Here is a 22,384-nt window from a genome sequence, read left to right on the forward strand (position 1 = left end):
GTCTAGACCAATGTTTTGGTTATGTTTCGTCGAATTCTGAGAACGTTCAAAAATTTAGCTGTTTTGCGCGGTTTTATTAGAGCAAGTTTGTTTCCCTTCTATAAAAACTTGTATTATTATTAGGTTTAGCAAATTTACCACACAAATTCTTGGGTCTAGACCAACGTTTGGGTCGAGTTTCGTCGAATTCTGAGAACGTTCAAAGTTTTGGTGTTTTGCACGGTTTTATTAGAGCATGTTTGTTTCCCTTTTATACAAACTTGTATTTATTATTACGTTTAGCAAATTTACCACACAAATTCTTGGGTCTTGACCACTGTTTGGGTCAAGTTTCGTCGAATTCTGAGAACGTTCAAAATTTAGCTATTTTGCACTATTTTATTAGAACAATTTTGTTTCCCTTTTATACAAACTTGTAGTTATTATTAAGTTTATTAAATATACCACACAAATTCTTGGGTGTAAACCAGCGTTTGGGTCAACTTTCGTCGAATTCTAAGAACGTTCCACATTTTGCTGTTTTGCACGATTTTATTAAAGCAAGTTCGTTTTCCTTTTAGACAAACTTGTAGTAATTATTAAGCTTAGCAAATTTACTACATAAATTCTTGGGTCTAGACCAACGTTTTGGTTATGTTTCGTCGAATTCTGAGAACGTTCAAAATTTAGCTGTTTTTCGCGGTTTTATTAGACCAAGTTTGTTTCCCTTTTATACAAACTTGTAGTTATTATTTCTCTTAGCAAATTTACAATAAAACTTCTGGGGTCTATACCAAGGTTTGGGTGAAGGTTCGTCGTATTCTAAGAACGTTGAAAATTTAGTTGTTTTGCACAGTTTTATTAAAGTAAGTTCGTTTCCCTTTTATACAAACTTGTAGTTATTATTAAGCTTAGAAAATTTACCACATTAATTCTTGGGTCTAGACTAACATTTTGGTGAAGTTTCTTCGATTCTGAGAACGATCAAAATTTAGCTGTTTCGCACGGTTTTATTAAAGCAAGTTCGTTTCCCTTTTATACAAACTTGTAGTTATTATTAAACTTAGCAAATTTACCACATTAATTCTTGGGTCTAGACCAACGTTTTGGTCATGTTTCGCCATATTAGAGCAAGTTTGTTTCCCTTTTATACAAACTTGTAGTTATTTTAACGCTTAGCAAATTTACCACACAAATTTTTGGGTCTAGACCAACGTTTGGGTCGAATTTCGTCGAATTCTGAGAACGTTCAATATTTAGCTGTTTTGCACGATTTTATTAGAGCATATTTGTTTCCCTTTTATACAAACTTATAGTTATTATTACGTTTAGCAAATTTACCACACAAATTCTAGGGTCTTGACCACTGTTTGGGTCAAGTTTCGTCGAATTCTGAGAACGTTCAAAATTTAGCTATTTTGCACTATTTTATTAGAACAATTTTGTTTCCCTTTTATACAAACTTGTAGTTATTATTATGTTTATTAAATATACCACACAAATTCTTGGGTGTAAACCAGCGTTTGGGTTAAGTTTCGTCGAATTCTAAGAACGTTCCACATTTTGCTGTTTTGCACGGTTTTATTAAAGCAAGTTCGTTTTCCTTTTAGACAAACTTGTAGTAATGATTAAGCTTAGCAAATTTACCACATAAATTCTTGGGTCTAGACCAACGTTTTGGTTATGTTTCGTCGAATTCTGAGAACGTTCAAAATTTAACTGTTTTTCGCGGTTTTATTAGACCAAGTTTGTTTCCCTTTTATACAAACTTGTAGTTATTATTTCTCTTAGCAAATTTACAATAAAACTTCTGGGGTCTATACCAAGGTTTGGGTGAAGGTTCGTCGTATTCTAAGAACGTTGAAAATTTAGTTGTTTTGCACAGTTTTATTAAAGTAAGTTCGTTTCCCTTTTATACAAACTTGTAGTTATTATTAAGCTTAGAAAATTTACCACATTAATTCTTGGGTCTAGACTAACGTTTTGGTGAAGTTTCTTCGATTCTGAGAACGATCAAAATTTAGCTGTTTCGCACGGTTTTATTAAAGCAAGTTCGTTTCCCTTTTATACAAACTTGTAGTTATTATTAAACTTAGCAAATTTACCACATTAATTCTTGGGTCTAGACCAACGTTTTGGTCATGTTTCATCATATTAGAGCAAGTTTGTTTCCCTTTTATACAAACTTGTAGTTATTATAACGCTTAGCAAATTTACCACACAAATTTTTGGGTCTAGATCAACGTTTGGGTCGAGTTTCATCGAATTCTGAGAAAGTTCATTATTTAGCTGTTTTGCGGGGTTTTAATAGAGCAAGTTTGTTTCCCTTTTATAAGAATCTGTAGTTATTATTAAGCTTAGCAGATTTACCACATAAATTCTTGGGTCTAGACCAACGTTTTGGTCTAGTTTCATCGAATTCTGAAAATGTTCAAAATTTAGCTGTTTTGCACGGTTTTATTAGAGTAATTTAGTTTCCCTTTTGTAAAAACTTGTAGTTATTATTACACTTAGCAAATTTACCACACAAATTTTTGGGTCTTGACCAACGTTTTTTTTTTGGGTAAATGTAATTTTCATTAATAAAAAAGAATACTACAACAATCATGTGGATCTTGACCAACGTTTGGGTCAAGTTTCCTCGTAATCTAAGAACGTTCAAAATTTAGCAGTTTTCCACGGTTTTATTAAAACAAGTTCGTTTTCCTTTTATACAAATTTGTAGTTATCATTAAGGTTAGCAAATTTACCACATTAATTCTTGGGTCTAGACCAACGTTTTGGTCAAGTTTCGACGAATTCTGAGAACGTTCGACATTTAGATGTTTTGCGCGGTTTTAATAGAGCAAGTTTGTTTACCTTTTGTACAAACCTGTAGTTATTATTGAGCTTAGCAAATTTAAATTGCTTTCATTGAAAGTTGAACTCAAAACCTCACGCTTACTAAACGAGTGCTCTAACCAACTGAGCTATGAAAGCTCATAAGCTTAGTAAATTTACCACATAAATTCTTGGGTCTAGACCAACGTATGGGTCAAGTTTTGTCTAATTCTGAAAACGTTCCAAATTTAGCTATTTTGCACGGTTTTATTAAAACAATTTTGTTTACCTTTTATACAAATTTGTAGTTATTATTAAGCTTAACAAATATACCGCACAAATTCTTGGGTGTAAACCAACGTTTGAGTCAAGTTTCGTCGAATTCTAAGAACGTTCCACATTTAGCTGTTTTGCACGATTTTATTAAAGCACGATCGTTTCCTTTTTATACAATCTTGTAGTTATTATTACGCTTAGCAAATTTACCACACAAATTTTTGGGTCAAGTTTCCTCGTATTCTAAGAACGTTCCAAATTTAGCTGTTCTGCACGGTTTTATTAAAGGAAGTTTGTTTCCCTTTTATACAAACTTGTAGTTATTATTAAGCTTAGAAAATTTACCAACTTAATTCTTGGGTTCTAGACCAACGTTTTGGTCAAGTTTCGTCGAATTCTGAGAACGTTCAAAATTTAGCTGTTTTGCGCCGTTTTATTAGAGCAAGTTTGTTTCCCTTCTATACAAACTTGTAGTTATTATTAGGCTTAGCAAATTTACCACACAAATTCTTGGGTCTAGACCAACGTTTGGGTCGAGTTTCATCGAATTCTGAGAACGTTCAAAATTTAGGTGTTTTGCGCGGTTTTATTAGAGCATGTTTGTTTCCCTTTTATACAAACTTGTAGTTATTATTACATTTAGCAAATTTACCACACAAATTCTTGGGTCTTGACCACTGTTTGGGTCAAGTTTCGTCGAATTCTGAGAACGTTCAAAATTTAGCTATTTTGCACTGTATTATTAGAACAATTTTGTTTCCCTTTTGTAGAAACTTGTAGTTATTATTAAGCTTAGTAAATATACCACACAAATTCTTGGGTGTAAACCAGCGTTTGGGTCAAGTTTTGTCGAATTCTAAGAACGTTCCACATTTTGCTGTTTTGCACGGTTTTATTAAAGCAAGTTCGTTTTCCTTTTATACAAACTTGTAGTTATTATTAAGCTTAGCAAATTTACCACATAAATTCTTGGGTCTAGACCAATGTTTTGGTTATGTTTCGTCGAATTCTAAGAACGTTCAAAAATTTAGCTGTTTTGCGCGGTTTTATTAGAGCAAGTTTGTTTCCCTTTTATAAAAACTTGTAGTTATTATTAGGTTTAGCAAATTTACCACACAAATTCTTGGGTCTAGACCAACGTTTGGGTTGAGTTTCGTCGAATTCTGAGAACGTTCAAAGTTTTGGTGTTTTGCACGGTTTTATTAGAGCATGTTTGTTTCCCTTTTATACAAACTTGTAGTTATTATTACGTTTAGCAAATTTACCACACAAATTCTTGGGTCTTGACCACTGTTTGGGTCAAGTTTCGTCGAATTCTGAGAACGTTCAAAATTTAGCTATTTTGCACTATTTTATTAGAACAATTTTGTTTCCCTTTTATACAAACTTGTAGCTATTATTAAGTTTATTAAATATACCACACAAATTCTTGGGTGTAAACCAGCGTTTGGGTCAAGTTTCGTCGAATTCTAAGAACGTTCCACATTTTGCTGTTTTGCACGGTTTTATTAAAGCAAGTTCGTTTTCCTTTTAGACAAACTTGTAGTAATTATTAAGCTTAGCAAATTTACCACATAAATTCTTGGGTCTAGACCAACGTTTTGGTTATGTTTCGTCGAATTCTGAGAACGTTCAGAATTTAGCTGTTTTTCGCGGTTTTATTAGACCAAGTTTGTTTCCCTTTTATACAAACTTGTAGTTATTATTTCTCTTAGCAAATTTACAATAAAACTTCTGGGGTCTATACCAAGGTTTGGGTGAAGGTTCGTCGTATTCTAAGAACGTTGAAAATTTAGTTGTTTTGCACGGTTTTATTAAAGTAAGTTCGTTTCCCTTTTATACAAGCTTGTAGTTATTATTAAGCTTAGAAAATTTACCACATTAATTCTTGGGTCTAGACTAACGTTTTGGTGAAGTTTCTTCGATTCTGAGAACGATCAAAATTTAGCTGTTTCGCACGATTTTATTAAAGCAAGTTCGTTTCCCTTTTATACAAACTTGTAGTTATTATTAAACTTAGCAAATTTACCACATTAATTCTTGGGTCTAGACCAACGTTTTGGTCATGTTTCGCATTATTAGAGCAAGTTTGTTTCCCTTTTATACAAACTTGTAGTTATTTTAACGCTTAGCAAATTTACCACACAAATTTTTGGGTCTAGACCAACGTTTGGGTCGAGTTTCGTCGAATTCTGAGAACGTTCAATATTTAGCTGTTTTGCACGGTTTTATTAGAGCATATTTGTTTCCCTTTTATACAAACTTATAGTTATTATTACGTTTAGCAAATTTACCACACAAATTCTAGGGTCTTGACCACTGTTTGGGTCAAGTTTCGTCGAATTCTGAGAACGTTCAAAATTTAGCTATTTTGCACTATTTTATTAGAACAATTTTGTTTCCCTTTTATACAAACTTGTAGTTATTATTATGTTTATTAAATATACCACACAAATTCTTGGGTGTAAACCAGCGTTTGGGTTAAGTTTCGTCGAATTCTAAGAACGTTCCACATTTTGCTGTTTTGCACGGTTTTATTAAAGCAAGTTCGTTTTCCTTTTAGACAAACTTGTAGTAATGATTAAGCTTAGCAAATTTACCACATAAATTCTTGGGTCTAGACCAACGTTTTGGTTATGTTTCGTCGAATTCTGAGAACGTTCAAAATTTAGCTGTTTTTCGCGGTTTTATTAGACCAAGTTTGTTTCCCTTTTATACAAACTTGTAGTTATTATTTCTCTTAGCAAATTTACAATAAAACTTCTGGGGTCTATACCAAGGTTTGGGTGAAGGTTCGTCGTATTCTAAGAACGTTGAAAATTTAGTTGTTTTGCACAGTTTTATTAAAGTAAGTTCGTTTCCCTTTTATACAAACTTGTAGTTATTATTAAGCTTAGAAAATTTACCACATTAATTCTTGGGTCTAGACTAACGTTTTGGTGAAGTTTCTTCGATTCTGAGAACGATCAAAATTTAGCTGTTTCGCACGGTTTTATTAAAGCAAGTTCGTTTCCCTTTTATACAAACTTGTAGTTATTATTAAACTTAGCAAATTTACCACATTAATTCTTGGGTCTAGACCAACGTTTTGGTCATGTTTCGTCATATTAGAGCAAGTTTGTTTCCCTTTTATACAAACTTGTAGTTATTATAACGCTTAGCAAATTTACCACACAAATTTTTGGGTCTAGATCAACGTTTGGGTCGAGTTTCATCGAATTCTGAGAAAGTTCATTATTTAGCTGTTTTGCGGGGTTTTAATAGAGCAAGTTTGTTTCCCTTTTATAAGAATCTGTAGTTATTATTAAGCTTAGCAGATTTACCACATAAATTCTTGGGTCTAGACCAACGTTTTGGTCTAGTTTCATCGAATTCTGAAAATGTTCAAAATTTAGCTGTTTTGCACGGTTTTATTAGAGTAATTTAGTTTCCCTTTTGTAAAAACTTGTAGTTATTATTACACTTAGCAAATTTACCACACAAATTTTTGGGTCTTGACCAACGTTTTTTTTTTGGGTAAATGTAATTTTCATTAATAAAAAAGAATACTACAACAATCATGTGGATCTTGACCAACGTTTGGGTCAAGTTTCCTCGTAATCTAAGAACGTTCAAAATTTAGCAGTTTTCCACGGTTTTATTAAAACAAGTTCGTTTTCCTTTTATACAAATTTGTAGTTATTATTAAGGTTAGCAAATTTACCACATTAATTCTTGGGTCTAGACCAACGTTTTGGTCAAGTTTCGACGAATTCTGAGAACGTTCGACATTTAGATGTTTTGCGCGGTTTTAATAGAGCAAGTTTGTTTACCTTTTGTACAAACCTGTAGTTATTATTGAGCTTAGCAAATTTAAATTGCTTTCATTGAAAGTTGAACTCAAAACCTCACGCTTACTAAACGAGTGCTCTAACCAACTGAGCTATGAAAGCTCATAAGCTTAGTAAATTTACCACATAAATTCTTGGGTCTAGACCAACGTTTGGGTCAAGTTTTGTCTAATTCTGAAAACGTTCCAAATTTAGCTATTTTGCACGGTTTTATTAAAACAATTTTGTTTACCTTTTATACAAATCTGTAGTTATTATTAAGCTTAACAAATATACCGCACAAATTCTTGGGTGTAAACCAACGTTTGAGTCAAGTTTCGTCGAATTCTAAGAACGTTCCACATTTAGCTGTTTTGCACGATTTTATTAAAGCACGATCGTTTCCTTTTTATACAATCTTGTAGTTATTATTACGCTTCGCAAATTTACCACACAAATTTTTGGGTCAAGTTTCCTCGTATTCTAAGAACGTTCCAAATTTAGCTGTTCTGCACGGTTTTATTAAAGGAAGTTTGTTTCCCTTTTATACAAACTTGTAGTTATTATTAAGGTTAGAAAATTTACCAACTTAATTCTTGGGTCTAGACCAACGTTTTGGTCAAGTTTCGTCGAATTCTGAGAACGTTCAAAATTTAGCTGTTTTGCGCCGTTTTATTAGAGCAAGTTTGTTTCCCTTCTATACAAACTTGTAGTTATTATTAGGCTTAGCAAATTTACCACACAAATTCTTGGGTCTAGACCAACGTTTGGGTCGAGTTTCATCGAATTCTGAGAACGTTCAAAATTTAGGTGTTTTGCGCGGTTTTATTAGAGCATGTTTGTTTCCCTTTTATACAAACTTGTAGTTATTATTACATTTAGCAAATTTACCACACAAATTCTTGGGTCTTGACCACTGTTTGGGTCAAGTTTCGTCGAATTCTGAGAACGTTCAAAATTTAGCTATTTTGCACTGTATTATTAGAACAATTTTGTTTCCCTTTTGTAGAAACTTGTAGTTATTATTAAGCTTAGTAAATATACCACACAAATTCTTGGGTGTAAACCAGCGTTTGGGTCAAGTTTCGTCGAATTCTAAGAACGTTCCACATTTTGCTGTTTTGCACGGTTTTATTAAAGCAAGTTCGTTTTCCTTTTATACAAACTTGTAGTTATTATTAAGCTTAGCAAATTTACCACATAAATTCTTGGGTCTAGACCAATGTTTTGGTTATGTTTCGTCGAATTCTAAGAACGTTAAAAAATTTAGCTGTTTTGCGCGGTTTTATTAGAGCAAGTTTGTTTCCCTTCTATAAAAACTTGTAGTTATTATTAGGTTTAGCAAATTTACCACACAAATTCTTGGGTCTAGACCAACGTTTGGGTCGAGTTTCGTCGAATTCTGAGAACGTTCAAAGTTTTGGTGTTTTGCACGGTTTTATTAGAGCATGTTTGTTTCCCTTTTATACAAACTTGTAGTTATTATTACGTTTAGCAAATTTACCACACAAATTCTTGGGTCTTGACCACTGTTTGGGTCAAGTTTCGGCGAATTCTGAGAACGTTCAAAATTTAGCTATTTTGCACTATTTTATTAGAACAATTTTGTTTCCCTTTTATACAAACTTGTAGCTATTATTAAGTTTATTAAATATACCACACAAATTCTTGGGTGTAAACCAGCGTTTGGGTCAAGTTTCGTCGAATTCTAAGAACGTTCCACATTTTGCTGTTTTGCACGGTTTTATTAAAGCAAGTTCGTTTTCCTTTTAGACAAACTTGTAGTAATTATTAAGCTTAGCAAATTTACCACATAAATTCTTGGGTCTAGACCAACGTTTTGGTTATGTTTCGTCGAATTCTGAGAACGTTCAAAATTTAGCTGTTTTTCGCGGTTTTATTAGACCAAGTTTGTTTCCCTTTTATACAAACTTGTAGTTATTATTTCTCTTAGCAAATTTACAATAAAACTTCTGGGGTCTATACCAAGGTTTGGGTGAAGGTTCGTCGTATTCTAAGAACGTTGAAAATTTAGTTGTTTTGCACGGTTTTATTAAAGTAAGTTCGTTTCCCTTTTATACAAACTTGTAGTTATTATTAAGCTTAGAAAATTTACCACATTAATTCTTGGGTCTAGACTAACGTTTTGGTGAAGTTTCTTCGATTCTGAGAACGATCAAAATTTAGCTGTTTCGCACGGTTTTATTAAAGCAAGTTCGTTTCCCTTTTATACAAACTTGTAGTTATTATTAAACTTAGCAAATTTACCACATTAATTCTTGGGTCTAGACCAACGTTTTGGTCATGTTTCGCATTATTAGAGCAAGTTTGTTTCCCTTTTATACAAACTTGTAGTTATTTTAACGCTTAGCAAATTTACCACACAAATTTTTGGGTCTAGACCAACGTTTGGGTCGAGTTTCGTCGAATTCTGAGAACGTTCAATATTTAGCTGTTTTGCACGGTTTTATTAGAGCATATTTGTTTCCCTTTTATACAAACTTATAGTTATTATTACGTTTAGCAAATTTACCACACAAATTCTAGGGTCTTGACCACTGTTTGGGTCAAGTTTCGTCGAATTCTGAGAACGTTCAAAATTTAGCTATTTTGCACTATTTTATTAGAACAATTTTGTTTCCCTTTTATACAAACTTGTAGTTATCATTAAGTTTATTAAATATACCACAGAAATTCTTGGGTGTAAACCAGCGTTTGGGTCAAGTTTCGTCGAATTCTAAGAACGTTCCACATTTTGCTGTTTTGCACGGTTTTATTAAAGCAAGCTCGTTTTTCTTTTAGACAAACTTGTAGTAATTATTAAGCTTAGCAAATTTACCACATAAATTCTTGGGTCTAGACCAACGTTTTGGTTATGTTTCGTCGAATTCTGAGAACGTTCAAAATTTAGCTGTTTTTCGCGGTTTTATTAGACCAAGTTTGTTTCCCTTTTATACAAACTTGTAGTTATTATTTCTCTTAGCAAATTTACAATAAAACTTCTGGGGTCTATACCAAGGTTTGGGTGAAGGTTCGTCGTATTCTAAGAACGTTGAAAATTTAGTTGTTTTGCACGGTTTTATTAAAGTAAGTTCGTTTCCCTTTTATACAAACTTGTAGTTATTATTAAGCTTAGAAAATTTACCACATTAATTCTTGGGTCTAGACTAACGTTTTGGTGAAGTTTCTTCGATTCTGAGAACGTTCAAAATTTAGCTGTTTCGCACGGTTTTATTAAAGCAAGTTCGTTTCCCTTTTATACAAACTAGTAGTTATTATTAAACTTAGCAAATTTACCACATTAATTCTTGGGTCTAGACCAACGTTTTGGTCATGTTTCGTCATATTAGAGCAAGTTTGTTTCCCTTTTATACAAACTTGTAGTTATTATAACGCTTAGCAAATTTACCACACAAATTTTTGGGTCTAGACCAACGTTTGGGTCGAGTTTCATCGAATTCTGAGAAAGTTCATTATTTAGCTGTTTTGCGGGGTTTTAATAGAGCTAGTTTGTTTCCCTTTTTATAAGAATCTGTAGTTATTATTAAGCTTAGCAGATTTACCACATAAATTCTTGGGTCTAGACCAACGTTTTGGTCTAGTTTCATCGAATTCTGAAAATGTTCAAAATTTAGCTGTTTTGCACGGTTTTATTAGAGTAATTTAGTTTCCCTTTTGTAAAAACTTGTAGTTATTATTACACTTAGCAAATTTACCACACAAATTTTTGGGTCTTGACCAACGTTTTTTTTTTTTGGGTAAATGTAATTTTCATTAATAAAAAAGAATAGTACAACAATCATGTGGATCTTGACCAACGTTTGGGTCAAGTTTGCTCGTAATCTAAGAACGTTCAAAATTTAGGAGTTTTCCACGGTTTTATTAAAACAAGTTCGTTTTCCTTTTATACAAATTTGTAGTTATTATTAAGGTTAGCAAATTTACCACATAATTCTTGGGTCTAGACCAACGTTTTGGTCAAGTTTCGACGAATTCTGAGAACGTTCGACATTTAGATGTTTTGCGCGGTTTTAATAGAGCAAGTTTGTTTACCTTTTATACAAACCTGTAGTTATTATTGAGCTTAACAAATTTAAATTGCTTTCATTGAAAGTTGAACTCAAAACCTCACGCTTACTAAACGAGTGCTCTAACCCACTGAGCTATGAAAGCTCATAAGCTTAGTAAAGTTACCACATAAATTCTTGGGTCTAGACCAACGTTTGGGTCAAGTTTTGTCTAATTCTGAAAACGTTCCAAATTTAGCTATTTTGCACGGTTTTATTAAAACAATTTTGTTTACCTTTTATACAAATTTGTAGTTATTATTAAGCTTAACAAATATACCGCACAAATTCTTGGGTGTAAACCAACGTTTGAGTCAAGTTTCGTCGAATTCTAAGAACGTTCCACATTTAGCTGTTTTGCACGATTTTATTAAAGCACGATCGTTTCCTTTTTATACAATCTTGTAGTTATTATTACGCTTAGCAAATTTACCACACAAATTTTTGGGTCAAGTTTCCTCGTATTCTAAGAACGTTCCAAATTTAGCTGTTCTGCACGGTTTTATTAAAGGAAGTTTGTTTCCCTTTTATACAAACTTGTAGTTATTATTAAGCTTAGAAAATTTACCAACTTAATTCTTGGGTCTAGACCAACGTTTTGGTCAAGTTTCGTCGAATTCTGAGAACGTTCAAAATTTAGCTGTTTTGCGCCGTTTTATTAGAGCAAGTTTGTTTCCCTTCTATACAAACTTGTAGTTATTATTAGGCTTAGCAAATTTACCACACAAATTCTTGGGTCTAGACCAACGTTTGGGTCGAGTTTCATCGAATTCTGAGAACGTTCAAAATTTAGGTGTTTTGCGCGGTTTTATTAGAGCATGTTTGTTTCCCTTTTATACAAACTTGTAGTTATTATTACATTTAGCAAATTTACCACACAAATTCTTCGGTCTTGACCACTGTTTGGGTCAAGTTTCGTCGAATTCTGAGAACGTTCAAAATTTAGCTATTTTGCACTGTATTATTAGAACAATTTTGTTTCCCTTTTGTAGAAACTTGTAGTTATTATTAAGCTTAGTAAATATACCACACAAATTCTTGGGTGTAAACCAGCGTTTGGGTCAAGTTTCGTCGAATTCTAAGAACGTTCCACATTTTGCTGTTTTGCACGGTTTTATTAAAGCAAGTTCGTTTTCCTTTTATACAAACTTGTAGTTATTATTAAGCTTAGCAAATTTACCACATAAATTCTTGGGTCTAGACCAATGTTTTGGTTATGTTTCGTCGAATTCTGAGAACGTTCAAAAATTTAGCTGTTTTGCGTGGTTTTATTAGAGCAAGTTTGTTTCCCTTCTATAAAAACTTGTAGTTATTATTAGGTTTAGCAAATTTACCACACAAATTCTTGGGTCTAGACCAACGTTTGGGTCGAGTTTCGTCGAATTCTGAGAACGTTCAAAGTTTTGGTGTTTTGCACGGTTTTATTAGAGCATGTTTGTTTACCTTTTATACAAACTTGTAGTTATTATTACGTTTAGCAAATTTACCACACAAATTCTTGGGTCTTGACCACTGTTTGGGTCAAGTTTCGTCGAATTCTGAGAACGTTCAAAATTTAGCTATTTTGCACTATTTTATTAGAACAATTTTGTTTCCCTTTTATACAAACTTGTAGTTATTATTAAGTTTATTAAATATACCACACAAATTCTTGGGTGTAAACCAGCGTTTGGGTCAAGTTTCGTCGAATTCTAAGAACGTTCCACATTTTGCTGTTTTGCACGGTTTTATTAAAGCAAGTTCGTTTTCCTTTTAGACAAACTTGTAGTAATTATTAAGCTTAGCAAATTTACCACATAAATTCTTGGGTCTAGACCAACGTTTTGGTTATGTTTCGTCGAATTCTGAGAACGTTCAAAATTTAGCTGTTTTTCGCGGTTTTATTAGACCAAGTTTGTTTCCCTTTTATACAAACTTGTAGTTATTATTTCTCTTAGCAAATTTACAATAAAACTTCTGGGGTCTATACCAAGGTTTGGGTGAAGGTTCGTCGTATTCTAAGAACGTTGAAAATTTAGTTGTTTTGCACGGTTTTATTAAAGTAAGTTCGTTTCCCTTTTATACAAACTTGTAGTTATTATTAAGTTTAGAAAATTTACCACATTAATTCTTGGGTCTAGACTAACGTTTTGGTGAAGTTTCTTCGATTCTGAGAACGTTCAAAATTTAGCTGTTTCGCACGGTTTTATTAAAGCAAGTTCGTTTCCCTTTTATACAAACTTGTAGTTATTATTAAACTTAGCAAATTTACCACATTAATTCTTGGGTCTAGACCAACGTTTTGGTCATGTTTCGTCATATTAGAGCAAGTTTGTTTCCCTTTTATACAAACTTGTAGTTATTATAACGCTTAGCAAATTTACCACACAAATTTTTGGGTCTAGACCAACGTTTGGGTCGAGTTTCGTCGAATTCTGAGAACGTTCATTATTTAGCTGTTTTGCGGGGTTTTAATAGAGCAAGTTTGTTTCCCTTTTTATAAGAATCTGTAGTTATTATTAAGCTTAGCAGATTTACCACATAAATTCTTGGGTCTAGACCAACGTTTTGGTCTAGTTTCATCGAATTCTGAAAATGTTCAAAATTTAGCTGTTTTGCACGGTTTTATTAGAGTAATTTAGTTTCCCTTTTGTAAAAACTTGTAGTTATTATTACACTTAGCAAATTTACCACACAAATTTTTGGGTCTTGACCAACGTTTTTTTTTTTTGGGTAAATGTAATTTTCATTAATAAAAAAGAATAGTACAACAATCATGTGGATCTTGACCAACGTTTGGGTCAAGTTTCCTCGTAATCTAAGAACGTTCAAAATTTAGCAGTTTTCCACGGTTTTATTAAAACAAATTCATTTTCCTTTTATACAAATTTGTAGTTATTATTAAGGTTAGCAAATTTACCACATAATTCTTGGGTCTAGACCAACGTTTTGGTCAAGTTTCGACGAATTCTGAGAACGTTCGACATTTAGATGTTTTGCGCGGTTTTAATAGAGCAAGTTTGTTTACCTTTTATACAAACCTGTAGTTATTATTGAGCTTAGCAAATTTAAATTGCTTTCATTGAAAGTTGAACTCAAAACCTCACGCTTACTAAACGAGTGATCTAACCCACTGAGCTATGAAAGCTCATAAGCTTAGTAAATTTACCACATAAATTCTTGAGTCTAGACCAACGTTTGGGTCAAGTTTTGTCTAATTCTGAAAACGTTCCAAATTTAGCTATTTTGCACGGTTTTATTAAAACAATTTTGTTTACCTTTTATACAAATTTGTAGTTATTATTAAGCTTAACAAATATACCGCACAAATTCTTGGGTGTAAACCAACGTTTGAGTCAAGTTTCGTCGAATTCTAAGAACGTTCCACATTTAGCTGTTTTGCACGATTTTATTAAAGCACGATCGTTTCCTTTTTATACAATCTTGTAGTTATTATTACGCTTAGCAAATTTACCACACAAATTTTTGGGTCAAGTTTCCTCGTATTCTAAGAACGTTCCAAATTTAGCTGTTCTACACGGTTTTATTAAAGGAAGTTTGTTTCCCTTTTATACAAACTTGTAGTTATTATTAAGCTTAGAAAATTTACCAACTTAATTCTTGGGTCTAGACCAACGTTTTGGTCAAGTTTCGTCGAATTCTGATAACGTTCAAAATTTAGCTGTTTTGCGCCGTTTTATTAGAGCAAGTTTGTTTTCCTTCTATACAAACTTGTAGTTATTATTAGACTTAGCAAATTTACCACACAAATTCTTGGGTCTAGACCAACGTTTGGGTCGAGTTTCATCGAATTCTGAGAACGTTCAAAATTTAGGTGTTTTGCGCGATTTTATTAGAGCATGTTTGTTCCTTTTATACAAACTTGTAGTTATTATTACATTTAGAAAATTTACCACACAAATTCTTGGGTCTTGACCACTGTTTGGGTCAAGTTTCGTCGAATTCTGAGAACGTTCAAAATTTAGCTATTTTGCACTGTATTATTAGAACAATTTTGTTTCCCTTTTGTAGAAACTTGTAGTTATTATTAAGCTTAGTAAATATACCACACAAATTCTTGGGTGTAAACCAGCGTTTGGGTCAAGTTTCGTCGAATTCTAAGAACGTTCCACATTTTGCTGTTTTGCACGGTTTTATTAAAGCAAGTTCGTTTTCCTTTTATACAAACTTGTAGTTATTATTAAGCTTAGCAAATTTACCACATAAATTCTTGGGTCTAGACCAATGTTTTGGTTATGTTTCGTCGAATTCTGAGAACGTTCAAAAATTTAGCTGTTTTGCGCGGTTTTATTAGAGCAAGTTTGTTTCCCTTCTATAAAAACTTGTAGTTATTATTAGGTTTAGCAAATTTACCACACAAATTCTTGGGTCTAGACCAACGTTTGGGTCGAGTTTCGTCGAATTCTGAGAACGTTCAAAGTTTTGGTGTTTTGCACGGTTTTATTAGAGCATGTTTGTTTACCTTTTATACAAACTTGTAGTTATTATTACGTTTAGCAAATTTACCACACAAATTCTTGGGTCTTGACCACTGTTTGGGTCAAGTTTCGTCGAATTCTGAGAACGTTCAAAATTTAGCTATTTTGCACTATTTTATTAGAACAATTTTGTTTCCCTTTTATACAAACTTGTAGTTATTATTAAGTTTATTAAATATACCACACAAATTCTTGGGTGTAAACCAGCGTTTGGGTCAAGTTTCGTCGAATTCTAAGAACGTTCCACATTTTGCTGTTTTGCACGGTTTTATTAAAGCAAGTTCGTTTTCCTTTTAGACAAACTTGTAGTAATTATTAAGCTTAGCAAATTTACCACATAAATTCTTGGGTCTAGACCAACGTTTTGGTTATGTTTCGTCGAATTCTGAGAACGTTCAAAATTTAGCTGTTTTTCGCGGTTTTATTAGACCAAGTTTGTTTCCCTTTTATACAAACTTGTAGTTATTATTTCTCTTAGCAAATTTACAATAAAACTTCTGGGGTCCATACCAAGGTTTGGGTGAAGGTTCGTCGTATTCTAAGAACGTTGAAAATTTAGTTGTTTTGCACGGTTTTATTAAAGTAAGTTCGTTTCCCTTTTATACAAACTTGTAGTTATTATTAAGCTTAGAAAATTTACCACATTAATTCTTGGGTCTAGACTAACGTTTTGGTGAAGTTTCTTCGATTCTGAGAACGATCAAAATTTAGCTGTTTCGCACGGTTTTATTAAAGCAAGTTCGTTTCCTTTTTATACAAACTTGTAGTTATTATTAAACTTAGCAAATTTACCACATTAATTCTTGGGTCTAGACCAACGTTTTGGTCATGTTTCGCCATATTAGAGCAAGTCTATTTCCCTTTTATACAAACTTGTAGTTATTTTAACGCTTAGCAAATTTACCACACAAATTTTTGGGTCTAGACCAACGTTTGGGTCGAGTTTCGTCGAATTCTGAGAACGTTCAATATTTAGTTGTTTTGCACGGTTTTATTAGAGCATATTTGTTTCCCTTTTATACAAACTTATAGTTATTATTACGTTTAGCAAATTTACCACACAAATTCTTGGGTCTTGACCACTGTTTGGGTCAAGTTTCGTCGAATTCTGAGAACGTTCAAAATTTAGCTATTTTGCACTGTATTATTAGAACAATTTTGTTTCCCTTTTGTAGAAACTTGTAGTTATTATTAAGCTTAGTAAATATACCACACAAATTCTTGGGTGTAAACCAGCGTTTGGGTCAAGTTTCGTCGAATTCTAAGAACGTTCCACATTTTGCTGTTTTGCACGGTTTTATTAAAGCAAGTTCGTTTTCCTTTTATACAAACTTGTAGTAATTATTAAGCTTAGCAAATTTACCACATAAATTCTTGGGTCTAGACCAACGTTTTGGTTATGTTTCGTCGAATTCTGAGAACGTTCAAAATTTAGCTGTTTTTCGCGGTTTTATTAGACCAAGTTTGTTTCCCTTTTATACAAACTTGTAGTTATTATTTCTCTTAGCAAATTTACAATAAAACTTCTGGGGTCTATACCAAGGTTTGGGTGAAGGTTCGTCGTATTCTAAGAACGTTGAAAATTTAGTTGTTTTGCACGGTTTTATTAAAGTAAGTTCGTTTCCCTTTTATACAAACTTGTAGTTATTATTAAGTTTAGAAAATTTACCACATTAATTCTTGGGTCTAGACTAACGTTTTGGTGAAGTTTCTTCGATTCTGAGAACGTTCAAAATTTAGCTGTTTCGCACGGTTTTATTAAAGCAAGTTCGTTTGCCTTTTATACAAACTTGTAGTTATTATTAAACTTAGCAAATTTACCACATTAATTCTTGGGTCTAGACCAACGTTTTGGTCATGTTTCGTCATATTAGAGCAAGTTTGTTTCCCTTTTATACAAACTTGTAGTTATTATAACGCTTAGCAAATTTACCACACAAATTTTTGGGTCTAGACCAACGTTTGGGTCGAGTTTCATCGAATTCTGAGAAAGTTCATTATTTAGCTGTTTTGCGGGGTTTTAATAGAGCAAGTTTGTTTCCCTTTTATAAGAATCTGTAGTTATTATTAAGCTTAGCAGATTTACCATATAAATTATTGGGTCTAGACCAACGTTTTGGTCTAGTTTCATCGAATTCTGAAAATGTTCAAAATTTAGCTGTTTTGCACGGTTTTATTAGAGTAATTTAGTTTCCCTTTTGTAAAAACTTGTAGTTATTATTACACTTAGCAAATTTACCACACAAATTTTTGGGTCTTGACCAACGTTTTTTTTTTGGGTAAATGTAATTTTCATTAATAAAAAAGAATACTACAACAATCATGTGGATCTTGACCAACGTTTGGGTCAAGTTTCCTCGTAATCTAAGAACGTTCAAAATTTAGCAGTTTTCCACGGTTTTATTAAAACAAGTTCGTTTTCCTTTTATACAAATTTGTAGTTATTATTAAGGTTAGCAAATTTACCACATTAATTCTTGGGTCTAGACCAACGTTTTGGTCAAGTTTCGACGAATTCTGAGAACGTTCGACATTTAGATGTTTTGCGCGGTTTTAATAGAGCAAGTTTGTTTACCTTTTGTACAAACCTGTAGTTATTATTGAGCTTAGCAAATTTAAATTGCTTTCATTGAAAGTTGAACTCAAAACCTCACGCTTACTAAACGAGTGCTCTAACCAACTGAGCTATGAAAGCTCATAAGCATAGTAAATTTACCACATAAATTCTTGGGTCTAGACCAACGTTTGGGTCAAGTTTTGTCTAATTCTGAAAACGTTCCAAATTTAGCTATTTTGCACGGTTTTATTAAAACAATTTTGTTTACCTTTTATACAAATTTGTAGTTATTATTAAGCTTAACAAATATACCGCACAAATTCTTGGGTGTAAACCAACGTTTGAGTCAAGTTTCGTCGAATTCTAAGAACGTTCCACATTTAACTGTTTTGCACGATTTTATTAAAGCACGATCGTTTCCTTTTTATACAATCTTGTAGTTATTATTACGCTTAGCAAATTTACCACACAAATTTTTGGGTCAAGTTTCCTCGTATTCTAAGAACGTTCCAAATATAGCTGTTCTGCACGGTTTTATTAAAGGAAGTTTGTTTCCCTTTTATACAAACTTGTAGTTATTATTAAGCTTAGAAAATTTACCAACTTAATTCTTGGGTCTAGACCAACGTTTTGGTCAAGTTTCGTCGAATTCTGAGAACGTTCAAAATTTAGCTGTTTTGCGCCGTTTTATTAGAGCAAGTTTGTTTCCCTTCTATACAAACTTGTAGTTATTATTAGGCTTAGCAAATTTACCACACAAATTCTTGGGTCTAGACCAACGTTTGGGTCGAGTTTCATCGAATTCTGAGAACGTTCAAAATTTAGGTGTTTTGCGCGGTTTTATTAGAGCATGTTTGTTTCCCTTTTATACAAACTTGTAGTTATTATTACATTTAACAAATTTACCACAGAAATTCTTGGGTCTTGACCACTGTTTGGGTCAAGTTTCGTCGAATTCTGAGAACGTTCAAAATTTAGCTATTTTGCACTGTATTATTAGAACAATTTTGTTTCCCTTTTGTAGAAACTTGTAGTTATTATTAAGCTTAGTAAATATACCACACAAATTCTTGGGTGTAAACCAGCGTTTGGGTCAAGTTTCGTCGAATTCTAAGAACGTTCCACATTTTGCTGTTTTGCACGGTTTTATTAAAGCAAGTTCGTTTTCCTTTTATACAAACTTGTAGTAATTATTAAGCTTAGCAAATTTACCACATAAATTCTTGGGTCTAGACCAACGTTTTGGTTATGTTTCGTCGAATTCTGAGAACGTTCAAAATTTAGCTGTTTTTCGCGGTTTTATTAGACCAAGTTTGTTTCCCTTTTATACAAACTTGTAGTTATTATTTCTCTTAGCAAATTTACAATAAAACTTCTGGGGTCTATACCAAGGTTTGGGTGAAGGTTCGTCGTATTCTAAGAACGTTGAAAATTTAGTTGTTTTGCACGGTTTTATTAAAGTAAGTTCGTTTCCCTTTTATACAAACTTGTAGTTATTATTAAGTTTAGAAAATTTACCACATTAATTCTTGGGTCTAGACTAACTTTTTGGTGAAGTTTCTTCGATTCTGAGAACGTTCAAAATTTAGCTGTTTCGCACGGTTTTATTAAAGCAAGTTCGTTTCCCTTTTATACAAACTTGTAGTTATTATTAAACTTAGCAAATTTACCACATTAATTCTTGGGACTAGACCAATGTTTTGGTCATGTTTCGTCATATTAGAGCAAGTTTGTTTCCCTTTTATACAAACTTGTAGTTATTATAACGCTTAGCAAATTTACCACACAAATTTTTGGGTCTAGACCAACGTTTGGGTCGAGTTTCATCGAATTCTGAGAAAGTTCATTATTTAGCTGTTTTGCGGGGTTTTAATAGAGCAAGTTTGTTTCCCTTTTATAAGAATCTGTAGTTATTATTAAGCTTAGCAGATTTACCATATAAATTATTGGGTCTAGACCAACGTTTTGGTCTAGTTTCATCGAATTCTGAAAATGTTCAAAATTTAGCTGTTTTGCACGGTTTTATTAGAGTAATTTAGTTTCCCTTTTGTAAAAACTTGTAGTTATTATTACACTTAGCAAATTTACCACACAAATTTTTGGGTCTTGACCAACGTTTTTTTTTTTTGGGTAAATGTAATTTTCATTAATAAAAAAGAATACTACAACAATCATGTGGATCTTGACCAACGTTTGGGTCAAGTTTCCTCGTAATCTAAGAACGTTCAAAATTTAGCAGTTTTCCACGGTTTTATTAAAACAAGTTCGTTTTCCTTTTATACAAATTTGTAGTTATTATTAAGGTTAGCAAATTTACCACATTAATTCTTGGGTCTAGACCAACGTTTTGGTCAAGTTTCGACGAATTCTGAGAACGTTCGACATTTAGATGTTTTGCGCGGTTTTAATAGAGCAAGTTTGTTTACCTTTTGTACAAACCTGTAGTTATTATTGAGCTTAGCAAATTTAAATTGCTTTCATTGAAAGTTGAACTCAAAACCTCACGCTTACTAAACGAGTGCTCTAACCAACTGAGCTATGAAAGCTCATAAGCATAGTAAATTTACCACATAAATTCTTGGGTCTAGACCAACGTTTGGGTCAAGTTTTGTCTAATTCTGAAAACGTTCCAAATTTAGCTATTTTGCACGGTTTTATTAAAACAATTTTGTTTACCTTTTATACAAATTTGTAGTTATTATTAAGCTTAACAAATATACCGCACAAATTCTTGGGTGTAAACCAACGTTTGAGTCAAGTTTCGTCGAATTCTAAGAACGTTCCACATTTAACTGTTTTGCACGATTTTATTAAAGCACGATCGTTTCCTTTTTATACAATCTTGTAGTTATTATTACGCTTAGCAAATTTACCACACAAATTTTTGGGTCAAGTTTCCTCGTATTCTAAGAACGTTCCAAATTTAGCTGTTCTGCACGGTTTTATTAAAGGAAGTTTGTTTCCCTTTTATACAAACTTGTAGTTATTATTAAGCTTAGAAAATTTACCAACTTAATTCTTGGGTCTAGACCAACGTTTTGGTCAAGTTTCGTCGAATTCTGAGAACGTTCAAAATTTAGCTGTTTTGCGCCGTTTTATTAGAGCAAGTTTGTTTCCCTTCTATACAAACTTGTAGTTATTATTAGGCTTAGCAAATTTACCACACAAATTCTTGGGTCTAGACCAACGTTTGGGTCGAGTTTCATCGAATTCTGAGAACGTTCAAAATTTAGGTGTTTTGCGCGGTTTTATTAGAGCATGTTTGTTTCCCTTTTATACAAACTTGTAGTTATTATTACATTTAACAAATTTACCACAGAAATTCTTGGGTCTTGACCACTGTTTGGGTCAAGTTTCGTCGAATTCTGAGAACGTTCAAAATTTAGCTATTTTGCACTGTATTATTAGAACAATTTTGTTTCCCTTTTGTAGAAACTTGTAGTTATTATTAAGCTTAGTAAATATACCACACAAATTCTTGGGTGTAAACCAGCGTTTGGGTCAAGTTTCGTCGAATTCTAAGAACGTTCCACATTTTGCTGTTTTGCACGGTTTTATTAAAGCAAGTTCGTTTTCCTTTTATACAAACTTGTAGTAATTATTAAGCTTAGCAAATTTACCACATAAATTCTTGGGTCTAGACCAACGTTTTGGTTATGTTTCGTCGAATTCTGAGAACGTTCATAATTTAGCTGTTTTTCGCGGTTTTATTAGACCAAGTTTGTTTCCCTTTTATACAAACTTGTAGTTATTATTTCTCTTAGCAAATTTACAATAAAACTTCTGGGGTCTATACCAAGGTTTGGGTGAAGGTTCGTCGTATTCTAAGAACGTTGAAAATTTAGTTGTTTTGCACGGTTTTATTAAAGTAAGTTCGTTTCCCTTTTATACAAACTTGTAGTTATTATTAAGTTTAGAAAATTTACCACATTAATTCTTGGGTCTAGACTAACTTTTTGGTGAAGTTTCTTCGATTCTGAGAACGTTCAAAATTTAGCTGTTTCGCACGGTTTTATTAAAGCAAGTTCGTTTCCCTTTTATACAAACTTGTAGTTATTATTAAACTTAGCAAATTTACCACATTAATTCTTGGGACTAGACCAATGTTTTGGTCATGTTTCGTCATATTAGAGCAAGTTTGTTTCCCTTTTATACAAACTTGTAGTTATTATAACGCTTAGCAAATTTACCACACAAATTTTTGGGTCTAGACCAACGTTTGGGTCGAGTTTCATCGAATTCTGAGAAAGTTCATTATTTAGCTGTTTTGCGGGGTTTTAATAGAGCAAGTTTGTTTCCCTTTTATAAGAATCTGTAGTTATTAATAAGCTTAGCAGATTTACCATATAAATTATTGGGTCTAGACCAACGTTTTGGTCTAGTTTCATCGAATTCTGA

The sequence above is a fragment of the Sesamum indicum genome, linkage group LG7, assembly GCF_026168435.1.
Source record: "Sesamum indicum cultivar Baizhima isolate 11 linkage group LG7, ASM2616843v1, whole genome shotgun sequence".
NCBI lineage: Eukaryota > Viridiplantae > Streptophyta > Magnoliopsida > Lamiales > Pedaliaceae > Sesamum > Sesamum indicum.